Below are 15,867 nucleotides of genomic sequence, written 5' to 3' on the forward strand. Positions count from 1 at the left end.
TTGGATTTGGAACGCAAAGCCTTTTCCACAGCTGTCAGCCACTCTTGCTCCTTTGTCGAGTCCAAGTAGAAGAAAGCCTCTGTGCTCAGGTCCAGCTCCTGGAACCGAATGCCCAAGTGCCAAAGAGAAGGATGTGGAACTGCAGGAATAGGACTCCAATCGGAACAGACGTGCTGCTTAAATATGGAAAGACAACAGGAGTGTGTGGCAGGTAGGATTACAAGGGCAGGCAAGATCAGGACCAAGAACAAACAAGTAAGACCAGCCACTTCTTCCTCAGCTTAGCTATTCGGGGCCCCAAAGGAGCTTTGCTAATGAAAGAAAAAAAGCTTTTCCCTTGTATTTTTTAAGATGTGTCAGCCAGCCTGATATCTAAGCACTATCCCAGTAGCCACAGGCAACCAGAAATTCTTTGAAGGCAAGTGAGTTGGTTGGTCTCTCCATTCTTCCTTCACCTGGCAACCTGGTTTCCAGGCTGGCTTTCCGGGAGCAGAAAACCACCTCTCAGATCCGCTGTGCCAAGCTTGTTTGCTAGAAGATTACCCCGTAACACCCTTGTCCTCTTTGCAAACCTCCTAAATGGCTAGCTTTCTGTGTTTCCATGCTGGCCATGAAGGAATGGGCATTCCCGACTCTGAAAACAGCACAGAAATACAGCCTGTCTAGTAAAGGGGTAAAAAGAGCAAGCTAAACAGCCTCTGTAAAACAGATTGTTTCTATTCATGACAGTAGGAGGGCAGTTATATGCAAGACTGTATTCAGTACTGTTCGTGCCTGCAAAGCTTTCGGGACAGACATACTCCGACCCTTCCAACCCGTGCCCCCTAACTTCCAGCTGAAACCAGGTACCTTTTTCATACCACAAACGTTCTTCAGTGGTGAACCATGGCATCTCAAATTCCAGGGGAGCCCTGTACGATGCCAAAATTCAGTGCCCCCACACCTCTCAACGTCTATTCAACATCATATTTGTGGTGTCCCCTGTGGGGCCCGCAAGGCTTCACGCCAGGGTGACCAAACCAGTTGCACTCCCCTAAATCCATCTAAATGTTATGGGGGGGGGGATTTGTCCCACTTAAGTTGCACTTTATAGCTCAAGAGGGCCCCTCTGGCTGATAATAATATAGTTGCACAGGGGACGCATCACAGAACAAAATGATATGTAGTTGGTCCACCACAATTGCAAGATTATTGCATCCTTCAGGAATGGTGTGTCCAGCTCCATCTGAGTCATCATCCAGGCACGCTGAGAGATGGGCATCTTCGGCCAGTCAGGGGTGAAGAGCTGGCAAGATCCCCTGTACTGAGCAGAAAAGCAAACTCTTTGGCCTCCGAGATCTCTCCCAACTCTCAGCAGCCCTCACTGTGAGCCTTACTAGAGGAATTTTGTCCTGCTTTTGCTGAGCTACAACACAGGAGCGCACCCCCAGGGGGCCATGATGTGGTAACCCTGGCGAAGCATTGCAGAGCAACTGAGAAAGCAGAATGATGTTTGCGTGGACAGTCCATTAGAAAGCTGCACTATTATTGCATTGATAGCACATTGCAGAATACGGCCCCCCTCCAGGCAAAAACATCCGTCTGGAGGCACAGTAGCTTTCATTTCAGAGGTTGTGGTTTTACAGCTTCCTATTTATTTGTTTGTTTGTTTGTTTGTTTATTCAAAATTATTGATTTATTTCATAAAATTTATACACACCAGATGGTAAGAAACATCAAAGCCGTTTACAGAAAGATAAAACCATAAAATCAGGAAAAACCTACAGTACATTAAACGCTGAAGAAGTGAATACCAGAATAGATCAGAACTGACTCCCAAGGTAAGGGGAAGAGACATGGCTAAGATGGCAGGACAGCTTACTCTATGGTGTTAACCCCTTCATGCACTAATTAGACTGAAGCATGTTGGTTATATGAGACTGGTTATCCCACATAATATGCTCTCACGCAACCCATTCCCTCCAACTGAAAACCCATTTCCTGGACAATATCAACATTGTGTTTCCTGCCTGTGAACTGCACAGTGAATATTTTTATTAGAAAAGAAAACAGCCCGGTATTTCAGCTTCTCAAATTTGTTTTATTCAGTGCGCTGCTACAGCTTGTCACACCCAAATCCTCCAAAGGAATCTGCCAAAGTGCTTTTCCAGGCAAAAGGGGGCAGAGGGAGAGAAACCAAGAACCTCAAATTCACTAGACCAGGGATGGGGAATTGTGTGGCCCTCTAGATGTTGTTGGATTACATCACCCCTGACTGTCGGCCATGCTGGCTGAGGCAGAAGGCCATTAGATCTGGCAATATCTGGGAGCCCACAAGATTTCCAAGCCTCCGCCCTACACAAACAACCAGGCACTCAGCTGTGAGGCATGCCTCTTACCGGAGGGAGGGTCACTCCAGAGGCAGCTGTGGCATGAGGGTGCTGGCTCATGCCTTTGTGGGCACATTTGGGGATTAAAGAGGACCCCCTAGGAAGCGTGCTTGGAGATCTTCCTTACCACGTGGCTCTCTGGCAAAAGCACAACAGTACTAACGGCCATATGGAACCACACCTCAAAGCTGGATCAGACTTCCCAGATCCTGTAGCCTGCATCAGGAGGAAGACTGGGGCAGAGGGGCCTAGAGTGGGAGTCAGAGCTGCTCTTAGGGCTGCATGTCTGAAGCATGGGCAGAAATCTTTGGGTGTGAGGTTGCATGGGGCTGTCTCTTTGTGTTTTGCTGGTGCCAAGCCGCCAGCCAGCCAGAGGCAGGCAACCAACTGGCTTCAGGGGCAAGCTCCTTTGCAAAGCCAGTCTGACTTCACCAGATGCAATGACAGAGTGACCATTTGGCCCGTGTTCTGCTTCGCTGTGAAATTGCTTGTGTTCCTCAACGCAGAGAACCTCTTTTTCAACTTCAAGCTGGTCTAAGGAAGAAAAGCATAAGAGTTAGTCTTCAATCCCCCCACACATGCGCTGGGAGATGCCTGCACACCGCACATGTAAAGCACAAATCCTCCCACCCACACCCAAAAAGTCCTGGGAACAATGGTTTGTTAAGGGTGCTGGGAATCGTAGCACTGTGAAAGGAAAAGTAAGGTTCTTAGGATTCTTTGGAGGGGGTGGAATGTGGAATACACAGCGGCCACATGGACGGACAGACACACACACACACACACACACACACCCCACCATAGCTTCAACTTTTAGCACAAAAAGTCTTCAGCCAGATGTCATGCAACCCTTTGGCAGGGGCAACTTATCATTTTATTGATTTTCCATAACAAAGAATTAAAAAGGCGGACAATCTTGCAAAGGAGTGTTGCCATTTAAACTGCTGGTGTGACGTAGGAACCCGAACAAAGAGAAGGAACCAACTACCCAGAGTCTGCTTCCGGTTGCCCTTGTTCTCCACCTCCCTCTATCCTAATCAGCCGCAAACAAGAGTTCAGATTCGAAAGCCTTGTTATCACCTCATTCCCTTCAATTGGCCAGCTGCTCTGGCAGATGACATCAGTTCCTTCCCGCTCCCAATATTCCTGCTCCTAACCTGGTTAGCCATAGCCCGGAAGCTGAATCTCAGGGGAACGCCTTTGGGCTGGGAAGGGCTCATCTTTTCTGGGCCTCTTCTCCCCCTCAGGAATCGGTGCTTGGCTCCTGGCCTGTGAAATGCGCTCAAAATGTAAAGATGCCTTCTTTCCACAGAGCCAAGGGAGAAGGGTGGAATTTGTTTTACCCCCAAACCTTCCCACGACATAGATGCAGGAGTTGCGTCACCTCCAACTTCCTCAGGGATGAAGCAGCTATGAAAAACGAAACATCCCACCTGGGCACGGTTTCTGAGAGAGCAACAGCAGAAGACCCAGACTCTGGCAAGATGAGCATTTGCCCAGTGGATTCTTTTTTTAAAAAAAGATATTTATTGAGAAATATTTTTAAATATAAGAAAAAATGAAAAATAAACATGCAAAATAATAAGCAGTTAAAAACACACATTAATTTTCAATAACATAACTTCCATACCCTTATTTCCTCCAACCTCCTCATACTTCCCTTCTTTGTATTCCAGTTCAGTTTGTTAGTACAGCAAATCCTTACCATAAAATTTTTACCCATTTATAATCCTTTTTTTTTCATATCTCCTAAAGCATTACAGCTGGAAACCGCTTAATTTCTATCCAACATCTTTCTAACATTCATTAACTTTACAATATTTCTTTAAATAGTCTTTAAATTTCTTCCAGTCTTCTTTCACCGACTCTTCTCCCTGGTCTCGGATTCTGCCGGTTATCTCAGCCCAGTGGATTCCAGCCACTCCATGAGGGCAGACAGGGGATGGCTGTGGTGGCCGCCAGCCCCTTCCCACTCCATCTCAGATACAGAATGCATTTGCTCTGCCACTCCTTGGCTCTGGCGCCACCTACTGTTGGCCTCCTTGCCTTCCACCCTCCCAGTCCCAATGAGCACCATCCACCCCTGGTCCAGAGGCGCAGAGCAGTAGTTAGGTGATCTTGCGCCCCGACAGAACCGTCCAGATTGCGCCCCCTAGCCACGGACAAGTTAGCTCTTCTTTCTGCCTCTCCTCCACCCCCCCCCTCCACCCATTCAATTCACCCTGGAAGTACAAGTATCGAAAAGTAAAATGTTAGAGGTTCCCCCCACCCCATAGCAATATAATTGGATTCAGCTAGCTGGTCAGTCTACTTTCGGTTTCACTCCTGGCTCCTTGTTAAATTAATACTGCATCAGAAAGTTCCCAAGCAGATATCCAAAGTTCTTTGGCATTTCTCCAGTTGTTAATGAGATGTCTCTTCTAGTCCAGGGGAGTCTTTTGATCTTCTTCCAGGAAACCAAGAGTAGAAAGCCTTGATTTTCCTTTTTTTCTTTTTCCAGTCATTTCCACAGAGTTAGTCATTATTAGAGTTATTAAAACCTTATTATATTAACAAATTAAAATAAAAAAATAAATATGGCGGACGAAAGATGCACGTATGAGGATCTTTTGGAAAAGACAGAAATAGGATGGAGGGTGAAGCCTTATGAGGAACTGAAAGACAAAATAAAAGAATGGCTCCTCTTTCATCAGATTAACGCTTTATGGGGTGAGCATAAGAAATTGGGTATGAATGAAAAAAAATCGAGGTTTCAGGTTGAAATTTTAGAAAGTAATGATAAACTCCTTTCAAAAAATGTATAAACAATTATTGGAATGGGACACCAAGGAAGACCAGGTGAAAGGGGTTATGGTAAAATGGGAGAAAGACCTCGGTCATAACATAGATCATAATAAATGGCGAACACTCTGGACGAAAGGTGTAAAATTTACAGCTTGTGTAACCCTGCGGGAAAATTTAGAGAAAATGGTGTACCGCTGGTACTTGACCCCAGCAAAGCTGGGAAAAATGTATAAATCTGTCGATAACACCTGCTGGAGATGTAGAGACAAGGTTGGGACCTTCTTTCACATATGGTGGACCTGTGATGTAATAAAAGAATTCTGGAAGCAAATTCATGACGAAATGAAAAAAAATTTGAAGTATAACCTCCCTAAAACTCCAGAGTTGTTTCTCTTAGGGCTGATTGGTAAAGAAATAAAGAAAATAGACCAAACTTTTTTCCAATATGCCCTGGCCGCGGCGAGGATCCAAATAGCACAAAAATGGAAAACCTCTGATTTACCTACGGTGGGAGAGTGGCAATTGAAGTTGTATCAATATATTGAACTAGCGAGATTAACACAAAAAATAAGACAAAATAACACAAGTAAATATAAAGACGAATGGAACAAATTTTTAATTTATTTTGAAAATACCCAGGGAATAAATAATTTATCAGTAGACGATAGTTAAAATCATCGATGTATAACTGTTTTATGAATACTGCAGAAGTAATATAAGATTTGGTAACTCCAAGACCGAACGGACGGAAGTTCTGTTATTTGTAATTTTGTCTTTTGTCTTTTTTCTTCTTTCTTGTTTCTCTTTTTCGTGTTTTCCTTTTATGTTTTGTCCTTTTCTATTCTTTGACTTTTTGATGGACTTTTTGGTATGAATATATTTGTAACATAATGTAAATTATGTATTTTTTTATTAATAAAATTCATAATAAAAAAGAAGAAGAAGAAAACCTTATTATATTAACAAATGCAATTTTTTTAGTCTCCCTTGCTTTCCTGGTGACCTTCAGCTTAAACACAAACTGCTCTGGAGTGAGAAAAACCCATCACACTCAAAAAGCCCCGCTGGAGGGACCTGGAAGTGTGAGGGAAAGAGCAGTTTTGTAGTGGGTTTGTTGCACAGGAGCACCAAGTTCACTAACTGGCTGATTCAGAGTGAATCCCATCCAAAAAGAGTGCAATGGTGTGTGTTTCAGCCAGCCATCCGGCTGCTGCAACTATTCCCTGGGTGCCACCACACTGTCCTGTCTGTGTGTTTGGAAGGGAATGGGAGCTATGCTCCCCCCGGAGACACTGCACTCCTTCTTCCTTAGCTGTGCTGCTCAACAGTTGAGGCAACCTTCACAGTTCTGGGATGCCGAGGAAGCGAACCAATAGTCATGTTCATCTGTACTGGCTCAGTATGCCCTATTCTGAAAGGTGCTGCCTTTCATATTCACGCCCAAGAGCCTTTCCGCTCCAGAGATCTGGGGCTGAACCCGGGATCTGCACGCCAAGGCTGGAGTAAGAAAGAGCCCCAGTTGACGCGCCGGGCACCCCTGGTTCCCCCTCGGCAGTGGCAGCGGTAGCGGCAGTCTCAGTAGCCCGGAGCCAGCCTGGTAGTGCACTTGGCTCTGGCTGGCTTCAGGAGCTGCTCATTGCCCTGGCACCCGCCATTTTGCCTCACCGGAAGTCCCCATATGATGTGTCTTGTGCCGTTGAACCAATCACGCAACATTCCTTCCCTACTAATAAATCTACAACACTTAAAATATAAATCTGGGGGCCTTATATGAAATCCGGGGACATTCCGGGGACGGATTTTGTTGGGGACAGATTTGTAAATCCGGGGACTGTCCCCGGGAGACGGGGACATCTGGTAATCATTCCGTAATAGGGCTTCTCCTGCCTTTGCCAGTATGTCATCCTTCTTAGCCTCCTTAAAGAGGGCGTTCAGAAGCACTTGTACGTCTGGCCATATGGGATTGTGAGTGGAGAAGGTGGCGCAGTCTGGATGAGTCCCTCTGTCTTGCTCTTTGGTCACTGTGACCGAGCACCATTTTGGGCTGATCAGGATCTATGGGGAAGGGGATCCACCCAGAAGTTGTGGAGGGAACGGGAAGAGAAGCCTGGTCAAGAGACTGGCTCATGTCAGAAGGAGGCCTGACTGCATCCTTGGCGAAGCCCAGGGCAGGGCAGGAAGGCAGCATTGCCCAGTGGGAAGGCATTCGGAGGCAAATCATCAGCAAGGAGCAGAAAATCCCCTCCCCTTCCCTCAAGAAGACTGAAGAATCTCTAGTCGGCCTTCAGGTGAGTTCAGCATCCCAGGTCTCTGGGATGTTCCTGTCCATTACAAAGCTGACTCGAGGCTCCGTCAACTGAGCCCCTACACTCCTTGTGTACATGAAAGGGCCACAGAAAGGATGGGAGGCAGCCTTTTCCTGGAGCCGTCTTACCTGCAGCAGTTCACTCGCTGGCTGCTGACCCTTTTCCTCCATCACCTGGATGATCCTCTCAAGAGAGGAGAGTTTCCTGCAGAGTCTGACCAGCTGCTCATCCCTTCTCCCTGCAATCTCCTTCCCCACCTCTTCCACATGATTCAGCAGACGCTTTTCTTCTTCTTTTTCTTCCAGGAACTGGCACAGTTGTCTCAACTTCTCCACAGTCTTCAGCCTCCGGTTCTGAGGAGGTCGGAGTGAGGAAGATGGTCAGTCTTCAAAACATCAGCAAGAGAATTAGGATTTGAATTGAACTGCTTCCACCCTCTCAGCTCACAAGTCCTCAGGCTTCTCCTTGACTGCTTTTCACATAATAAACAACAATGGGAAATAAACTCCATTTAGCTGCATTCAAAGGCAAACTTACCTAATTCACAATTCTTGGGAAAATATGGAGACCAAAACAGCAATCTTTTGAAATTCACACCTCTGAATTTCTCAAGGTTGACCCAGCCAGGTAATGTTCACAAAAAAATGTATTCATGAGGGCAAAGCACGTATCAAAATATTTATACGAGAAGGTAGCCACCCTTGCATTTGATTCATTTTCAGAATAATAAATACCGTATTTTTCGCTCTATAACACGCACCCAACCATAACACGCACGTAGTTTTTAGAGGAGGAAAATCCGTAGGCATGCCACCCGTAGGCATTCCCTCCATAACACGCACAGACATTTCCCCTTACTTTTTAGGAGGAAAAAAGTGAGTGTTATGGTGCAAAAAATACGGTAAATAACAAACCGATATGGAAAAAGGAGAGAGAAGTTGAAATGGGCAGATTTCCCCATCCCTCCTCAGTCCGGACTTGCTTCTTGAAGTGCTTGTTCCCTCACTAGTAACAAGAGTGACACTTCCAAGGAGGTCTTTGCTTTCTTTGTCTAGGTCTGCTTGATAGGCTAGAATTTCCCCTCTTTCTTTCCTCCGAATCTCCAGGCGGCGACAGATCTCTCCCCGACAAGAAAAGGGAAAACTCAGCTTTGATTGAGACACAAAGAGAGGAGATGAATGTTATACTGGCTTCTTGGGTCCAGTGGCCTTGCTATAATAGCAAAGTAATTGACTGGAGGAAAGAAAAGTACAGAACACATACATAAATACCGTAAGTAGTTCTCATCACAAAAGAATATGCAGGTAAACCCATGAACAGCCAGGTAAACCCATCAAGAGGTTTCCTGGCAGACAGGAGTCTGTTGTAGGCTGCCCCTTCTGTGATGTATGTATGATGTATGGAGGGGTGGTCTTGGGCTCCAGGGTGGGCAATTTCAAATGTCTATATAAGGACTTGGTTCGGGGTCTCCTCCTCTCTCCTGCGTGGGGGTGGGGGGGTGAGCACCAGTTAATAAAGATCTGGCTTACTAGCTGCTTTGCTTCTCAATGTTCTCTGGTTGGCCTCTGTTATTTTCTCCTACCGATAGAGAAGCTACGAAAGGACTCTATATGGGCTCTGAGGTACCCCAGAAGGGAAAAGGAGCCTTTTTTCCCTTAGAACACTGGCCCCCAGTCCCCACCCCCTTGCAGCTGACCCCTTGCTGCTCTCTGCTTGGCAGGGTATTGAGGAGGCATCCTGCTAGCCCAAGGAGATAGGTGCAATTCACATTTGTAGTGTTCTAAATATGTTCAAAGCAACCTTGCTGGGGGATGTGGATGAGGTTAACCCTTTCTCTCCCTGCCATGGTCCCATGAAGCTGCTGTATTTCAAGGGAAGATCCCTTGACCCCCCTGGCAGAGAGAAAGACTTCGACTCCCTCCTCCCAGCCATCCCAGCAGCCCTCAGGCTTCCCCTTGGCTGCTTCTAAGGTAATAAACAACCACCAATGAATACCATGCCTACTTTGGATCTGAGAATTAAAAAGATAACCTGCCAAGAAGAATACACAGCTATTTCTCCCCCTCAAGGTACCTTGTATTCCTCGACAGCCTCTTCCAGAGGAATCACCTCGTGGTGTTGGTGCTTCTTGGATCTGCCCCAAACCACACAGATGGGGGCTTCATCCTCCTTGCAAAAGAGTTTCAGGGGCTCCTGGTGCTTCTCACAGACTCCTCCTTTCCCTCTGGAAGACTGAGAGTCTTGGCTACTTCGACAAAGGTAGCCAATTGCCGATTGCGGACAAGGCTCCTTCTCTGGACTCCAACTCGGCCTTGAGGACAGGAAGCCAGCCTCCTTTTTGCCCCGCTGCACTGGATCAGGCCGGACTGGCAGAAGTTGTGCCCACACTCTGGGATGGTCCCTGTGTCGTAAGAATGTCAGGGTCAGAGAGGGGAATGAAGGAGAAGGACCCTACCAATATCAAATAGATCGTATTCTGCCTTCACACCCTACAAGAAGGTCAACTGTGCCTTTTTGCTGTATCTTTCTCATTGACTTTAAGGATGGATATGAATGTATTTTTCGACTGAAATGTATTTTTCCTCAAAATGCTGTACTTTTCTAAATGTATCTAAATGGGTTTTTGTATTTCCCCCCAATCTCATCGCCTACAGAATGTTCCGTAAGTGTAACAATCACTTGTTCCAAATGTATTTGATACAAATGTATTCAAGTGTATACTTTTATGGGGGAACGTAGCTAGGAAAATGTGGAGCTATATATATATATATATTGCTTATAGTGCCTTTGAACGGTCAGCGTTCCACCCTCTATCCTTTCACGAGCTGCCAAAAACACTCTCCACACCACACTGCCATCTACTGGGTCTACAAATGATACCACGAATACACACAAATACAAGCTCTAAAATAAATTAGTTTTATTTTCCCATAAGTATGCAAACATAAGACTATCACACCCGAATTGATAGCTATGCAGAACAGGATTCCCCCCCCCTCCCTCCAACGGATAGCTCCCTGTGCGGCTGTCTTTGAGGGGGGTGGAGGGAGGAACGGGTGGGATCGACATCCGATAGCTGCCTGCCTGCCTGCCTGCCTGCCTGCCTGAACATGCCGTGCACCTGGGGGGCGCTGCGACCGGCGCCCATTGGGAAGGAACAAGACAGGAAAAGGAAGGAAATGGGAGAGGTTTTTGTAAGGCCCCACTTTTCACATGGTGTCCTGTTGTGTGGTCGGAAAGTACTCTTTATTTTTTGATTTGGGTTAATGTCAGAATAAAAGCGAGTTCCTTCAAAATAACACATTCCTTTTTATCTTACCAATTTCTCATATTGTAAGAAGCGGAAGAAGAAACCATAGAGAGCATTCATATTTTCCTTCTCATCAATGAAGTCAAACGTTACAATTATCCATTTTAGAATGAGCATCTATAGGGAGAAGACAGATCTCAGTAAGCCAAAGCAAGGCCAAGACAACAAACCCCTTCTGGAATATGGTCAGCGTGTACAACATCTAGCTGAATCATCACCAGGATAACGAAGTCAGACTGGGGAAAATATCATTCTTCAGAACCAAGACATCATTACCATGCTTTCCAAGTTACCTGAAAGTCACTAGAACACTTGTGAGCACAGAGCCAAGACACAGCGGAAATAAGAGAATCCTCTGTTATTACGGAAATGGGAATCAGAGTCTTCAGTAGCCTAGTGCTTATCACTGTGCCTGCAAGACCTTGAAAGACACTGCTTAACATTCTGAACATCTTCACTCTTGATAATTTCTCACAAGCTCAAAGCAGCCCCGGTTCTTGTTAAGGGAGAAGGCAGGGCAATGCAGCTCCGTTGACATACTTTGCTGCCAAAGGGAAAGAGAAGAAGCCAAAACATGTTTTCTTTACCAAGCTTGGCACTGAGTGCGATGTTCAGCAAGTTCTGAATTTCTTCTGGTGCCAAGCCTCTCTCTTGCGCAATCTTTTCCACAGTCTCCAAAGGACTCTGCAAAGCTCCCTGCTTCCGTGAGGCACTATCCTGAATTAGGAAAAAGTCCAAGTGTGATTCAAATCCATTCGAAAAACCGTCCTCATGCATGATGGCCTGTCCAATGGCTTGCTTTACCATCAATTGGCAAGGGAGCCCCATTGAGATGCCATGGCATTTGTGTGGGAATGTTCAGGGGTGCAGGAGAGGATATATTGTGAGATTATATCCTAATCCAACTTGTGCTAACAAGTTTCCAAAATATCAGCAGAGTTTATAAACATTCCCCCTTTAAGTTCGCAACGGTAACGTGTGCACAGGTTCGCTAGAACCTCTATAATAATTACTCTGGTAATTTCCCCCTTTTGATCCCTCTTAAAATACAAGACACAACACAGTCTTTATAAAAGCATAAAAGAGTTTACTCACGTTCTGTTCACAATATGATCCCAGAAGGCAGACAGCCTTAAAAAGGTTACATACATTCAGAATCTATCTTATAGCAAGATAGTCCTTTCCTCCTCTCTTGGCTGAGAGTCAAGAGAGCATCTTTAGATGCTTCTTCTTCGAAAGAAAAATGGCAGAGAGAGAGAGATGGCTGCCTGCCCTGTGCTTTTGTCATTACCTGCACAGGTGAGGCCACACCCACCTCTGGTCACATGCGGAGGAAGTCCGTCCCCAGGAAGTTTACCTGCTTGCTGGACAGACATCCCTCCCCATATTCTAACATGTACACTCTAGGAATGTTGTCATTGACTGCTCCTGTGTTTACATCCCACAGATGGTACCTGCAGGAAGCCGTCATCTGCAGAGCAGAGCCATCCATTGGGTATATAAGGGGTGATATGATTTTTCAGGTGCCTTAGCCTCAACCAATACCTCAAACTATCAATCAACCTTCTCAGTCTCCTTTATGCTTCTGATGAAATAGGCTATGCCTGCATAAGTTATTGTTATGTTGTCCTAAAATGCCACTACTCTTTTGTCTCTTCCTTCTGTGTTTTTTTTATAAAATATTGATTAAAGTTTCAAAAAAAGGAATTACATAAAAACAAAAAATACAAAGGTAAAAGACAAAAATAAAAATACAAGAAAGATACAGAATAAAAAAGTAAATACACTTACAGAAAAAAAGGGGGAAAAAATAAAAAAATCAATCTTTCCATATCTTACATTCATATCCTTGTTTCCCTGACCTCCTCATACCTCCCTTTTTTGTGTTCCAATTCAATTAATTAATTCAGCAATTTCTTTCCCTCCTTATTATCCTAATCTTTAATCTTAATATATTGTAACATTAAATTTTTACCTATTTAGAAATCCAATTTTCCATATTCTTTTATATCATTACAGCTAGAAACCACTTAACTTCAATCAAACATCATTCTAACATTCATTAATTTTGCAATATTTCTGTAAATAATCTTTAAATTTCTTCCAATCTTCTTCCACCGACTCTTCTCCCTGGTCTCGGATTCTACCAGTCATTTCCGCCAATTCCATGTAGTCCATCACTTTCATCTGCCATTCTTCCAAAGTGGGTAGATCTTGTGTCTTCCAATACTTTGCGATGAGTATTCTTGCTGCTGTTGTAGCATACATAAAGAAAATTCTGTCCTTCTTTAACACCGATTGGCCGACTATGCCCAGGAGAAAGGCCTCTGGTTTCTTCAAGAAGGTATATTTAAATACCTTTTTCAGTTCATTTTATATCATTTCCCAGAAAGCCTTAATCCTTGGGCACGTCCACCAAAGGTGAAAGAATGTACCTTCAGTTTCTTTACATTTCCAACATTTATTATCGGGCAAATGATAGATTTTTGCAACTTTTGTCTCTTCCTTCTGAAGGATCCCGGTGAACAAGCAATAAGCCCTTGAAACACACACACACACACACACACACACGAGGACAAGACAAGACAGGGCTGTGCTCACAAACCATCCCAAAATAAGCCTCCATTCCCCATCAATCAATATTGGGCTAAAAGCTATAGAAAACAAAGCTACATGCACCTAAAAACTGGTTTTGAAACAGCCTTGGTCTTGCCTAGTCCCTCAGCCTTGTGAGTTTGGGAGCTAGTCTGCAAGGGTGAAAATCTAATGGAGGATTCCATTGTTGAATTCCATTGTTGAATTAACCAAGCAAGGGCCATAGTTGCCATGCCTGATTTCTTCTTCATTCGAAGGCTGTAACTGGAAGAAGCAAGACCTTCTGGGGCATTAATGCTGTGAGCCTCTCCATCTTCAGTTCAGGTTGTATATGTGTGTGAATAAACCATATATCATAAAGACACCACAGTCTCCGCTGAGCCTCATTCCAAGGAAACTTGCTCTAACAACCTCACTAATGCAGCCCCTTCAGTCCTTTATTCTAGTTCCCCTTTCCATGCCGTACCATACAAGGCTTTGCCAGTATTTTCAGGGTCATCTTCCACCACAATTTAGGGTTGCCATATGTCTGGGGAAACCCGGACATGCCCGCTTTTTGGGGACCAACATGCCTATCTGGGCGATTTTTTACATTTTAAAGGAAATGTCCAGGTTGAGGGGGAGGTGTTGGGGTCTCGGGCTCAGGTGGCTCAGGATTGGGCTGCTCTGCCCGTCATGGCCCCTGCCAGCCCGAGCTGGGGAAAGGGGCATAGCAGTGGCGACCCCGCACACCTCTTTTCCCAGCTCGGTCTGGCAGTGCCTCAGGCTGTCCTCTTTTTTTGCTCTTGTACCTTCGTTTTCAAACAGCTTAGTTCGTGAACGTTTTGGCTCCCGGAACTGATTCCATTCAACTTCCAAGGTACGACTGTAATCAAAATAAAAACAACAACCACCCAGTAACCCATAATTGGATGGCCCCATTGGGTTCTGGAATTATGGAGGGATGAAAAACTGATCGCATTCCACTTTCATAACACTATGCGTATACCCCTGACCGTGTCCTCCCTTACTCATTTCCCCCCTAAACTAGAAAGCCCCAAATGTTTTAGCTTCTCATCTGGGAGTTGCTCCAGCCCCTTGATAATTTTGGTTGTGACGGACTTCCGGGTTGGTGCCTCCGACAATGGCGGAATTCCTCTGATCGGGAGGAATTTGCCCCGTGGGAATTTGGGTCTGTACTGCCACGGCGAAGGCGGAGACCCGTAAAAATCACAGGCGGGAGAAACCTGTGAACGTGGGATTCGGTGGGCACCTTTTGCGCCTCCCCTACTTGCGGGGAAACCCAGTTTCGGGGATCCGGAGCGATGTGGGGTGAGTGGCGCGGTGCTTCAAATCGTCTGCTTCTTCCACGGAGTGAAGCCACATAGCTGTTGTCGGAGAGCACTGACTTTTTCCTGTGGACAATTTGACTCTAAAGTAATTACCCGTGAGTAGAGCTGAATTGGGAAGAATTGGATTTTTAAACGTTTAATCTGGCATCGAAACGGGGAGGAAGTCCGCCTCCCCCTTTTGTAGATAAACTGAAGCAAGGAGGCTGCAAGCTAAAGTCTTGGAAAGCCTTTTGTAAAAGACTAAATTTCCATCAGTAAAGAACTGAAACCCCCCCTTTTTGGAGACAGGAGAAGAGGGGGGAAGTGGTGGACTGAATATGCCTGTAGGAGAGAGTTAAGAGAGTTAAAATACCGCCACTCTGACCCTGGAAACGGGTTGCTAGCAGGATTGATGTTTTTTAGAACGTCCATTGACAGCGTTTAGAACGTTCATTGACAGGTAGCTAAACAAGAGAATACATTGTTTCTACTGTCCCCCGTTGTTTTCAAAAAAAGGAGGAAAGTAACTGAAAATTGAAACTAACTTTGGATTATTGAAACTGTGTTTAAAAGAGGACATACTGACCGATACAAATAGAAACTGTTTTCCCCTAGTGGAAGCTTTTGAAATTGGTTACTTTACAGGAGCTGGGCTAGGGGAATTTCCAGCTGCAAGTTAAAAAAGTGTGAGACTTCGGAATTGACCTTGAATCTCTTAAGTGTTATGGCAAATGGAAAGGAAAAAACAGTCGGGAGATCGACAGAAGAGGCCTTAGTGGCTGCATTATTGAAAATAAACGATTCGCTGGAACAACTTCACAAGAAAACAGACGTGATAAATGTGAAAATGGATGCTGCAAATATTGAAATTGACTTAATCGTAGAAAGTTTAAGTAACTTGGGACAAAAGGTGAATACCAATTTAGAAACCACCCAGAAACACAGGACACAGGAATCTACTCTGATACGGCAAACTGCAGATGAAGTCAGGGAAAAAACCCTTGCTGCTGAATCTAAAGCAATACAACTGGAGAGGAGAGTCCCATCCATACAATGATGAACATAAGCTGACATTCGTTATGATTGAACTTAAAGAACAACAGATGAATTTGAGGACCAGAGCCCTATCTGAACTGGAAAAGGGGAAAGCTTGACAGAGTTTCAGGAGGCGACAGGACTAACATTGGTTGAGA

Source organism: Podarcis vaucheri (assembly GCF_965113315.1).
Source record: "Podarcis vaucheri genome assembly, chromosome: W".
Taxonomy (NCBI): domain Eukaryota; kingdom Metazoa; phylum Chordata; class Lepidosauria; order Squamata; family Lacertidae; genus Podarcis; species Podarcis vaucheri.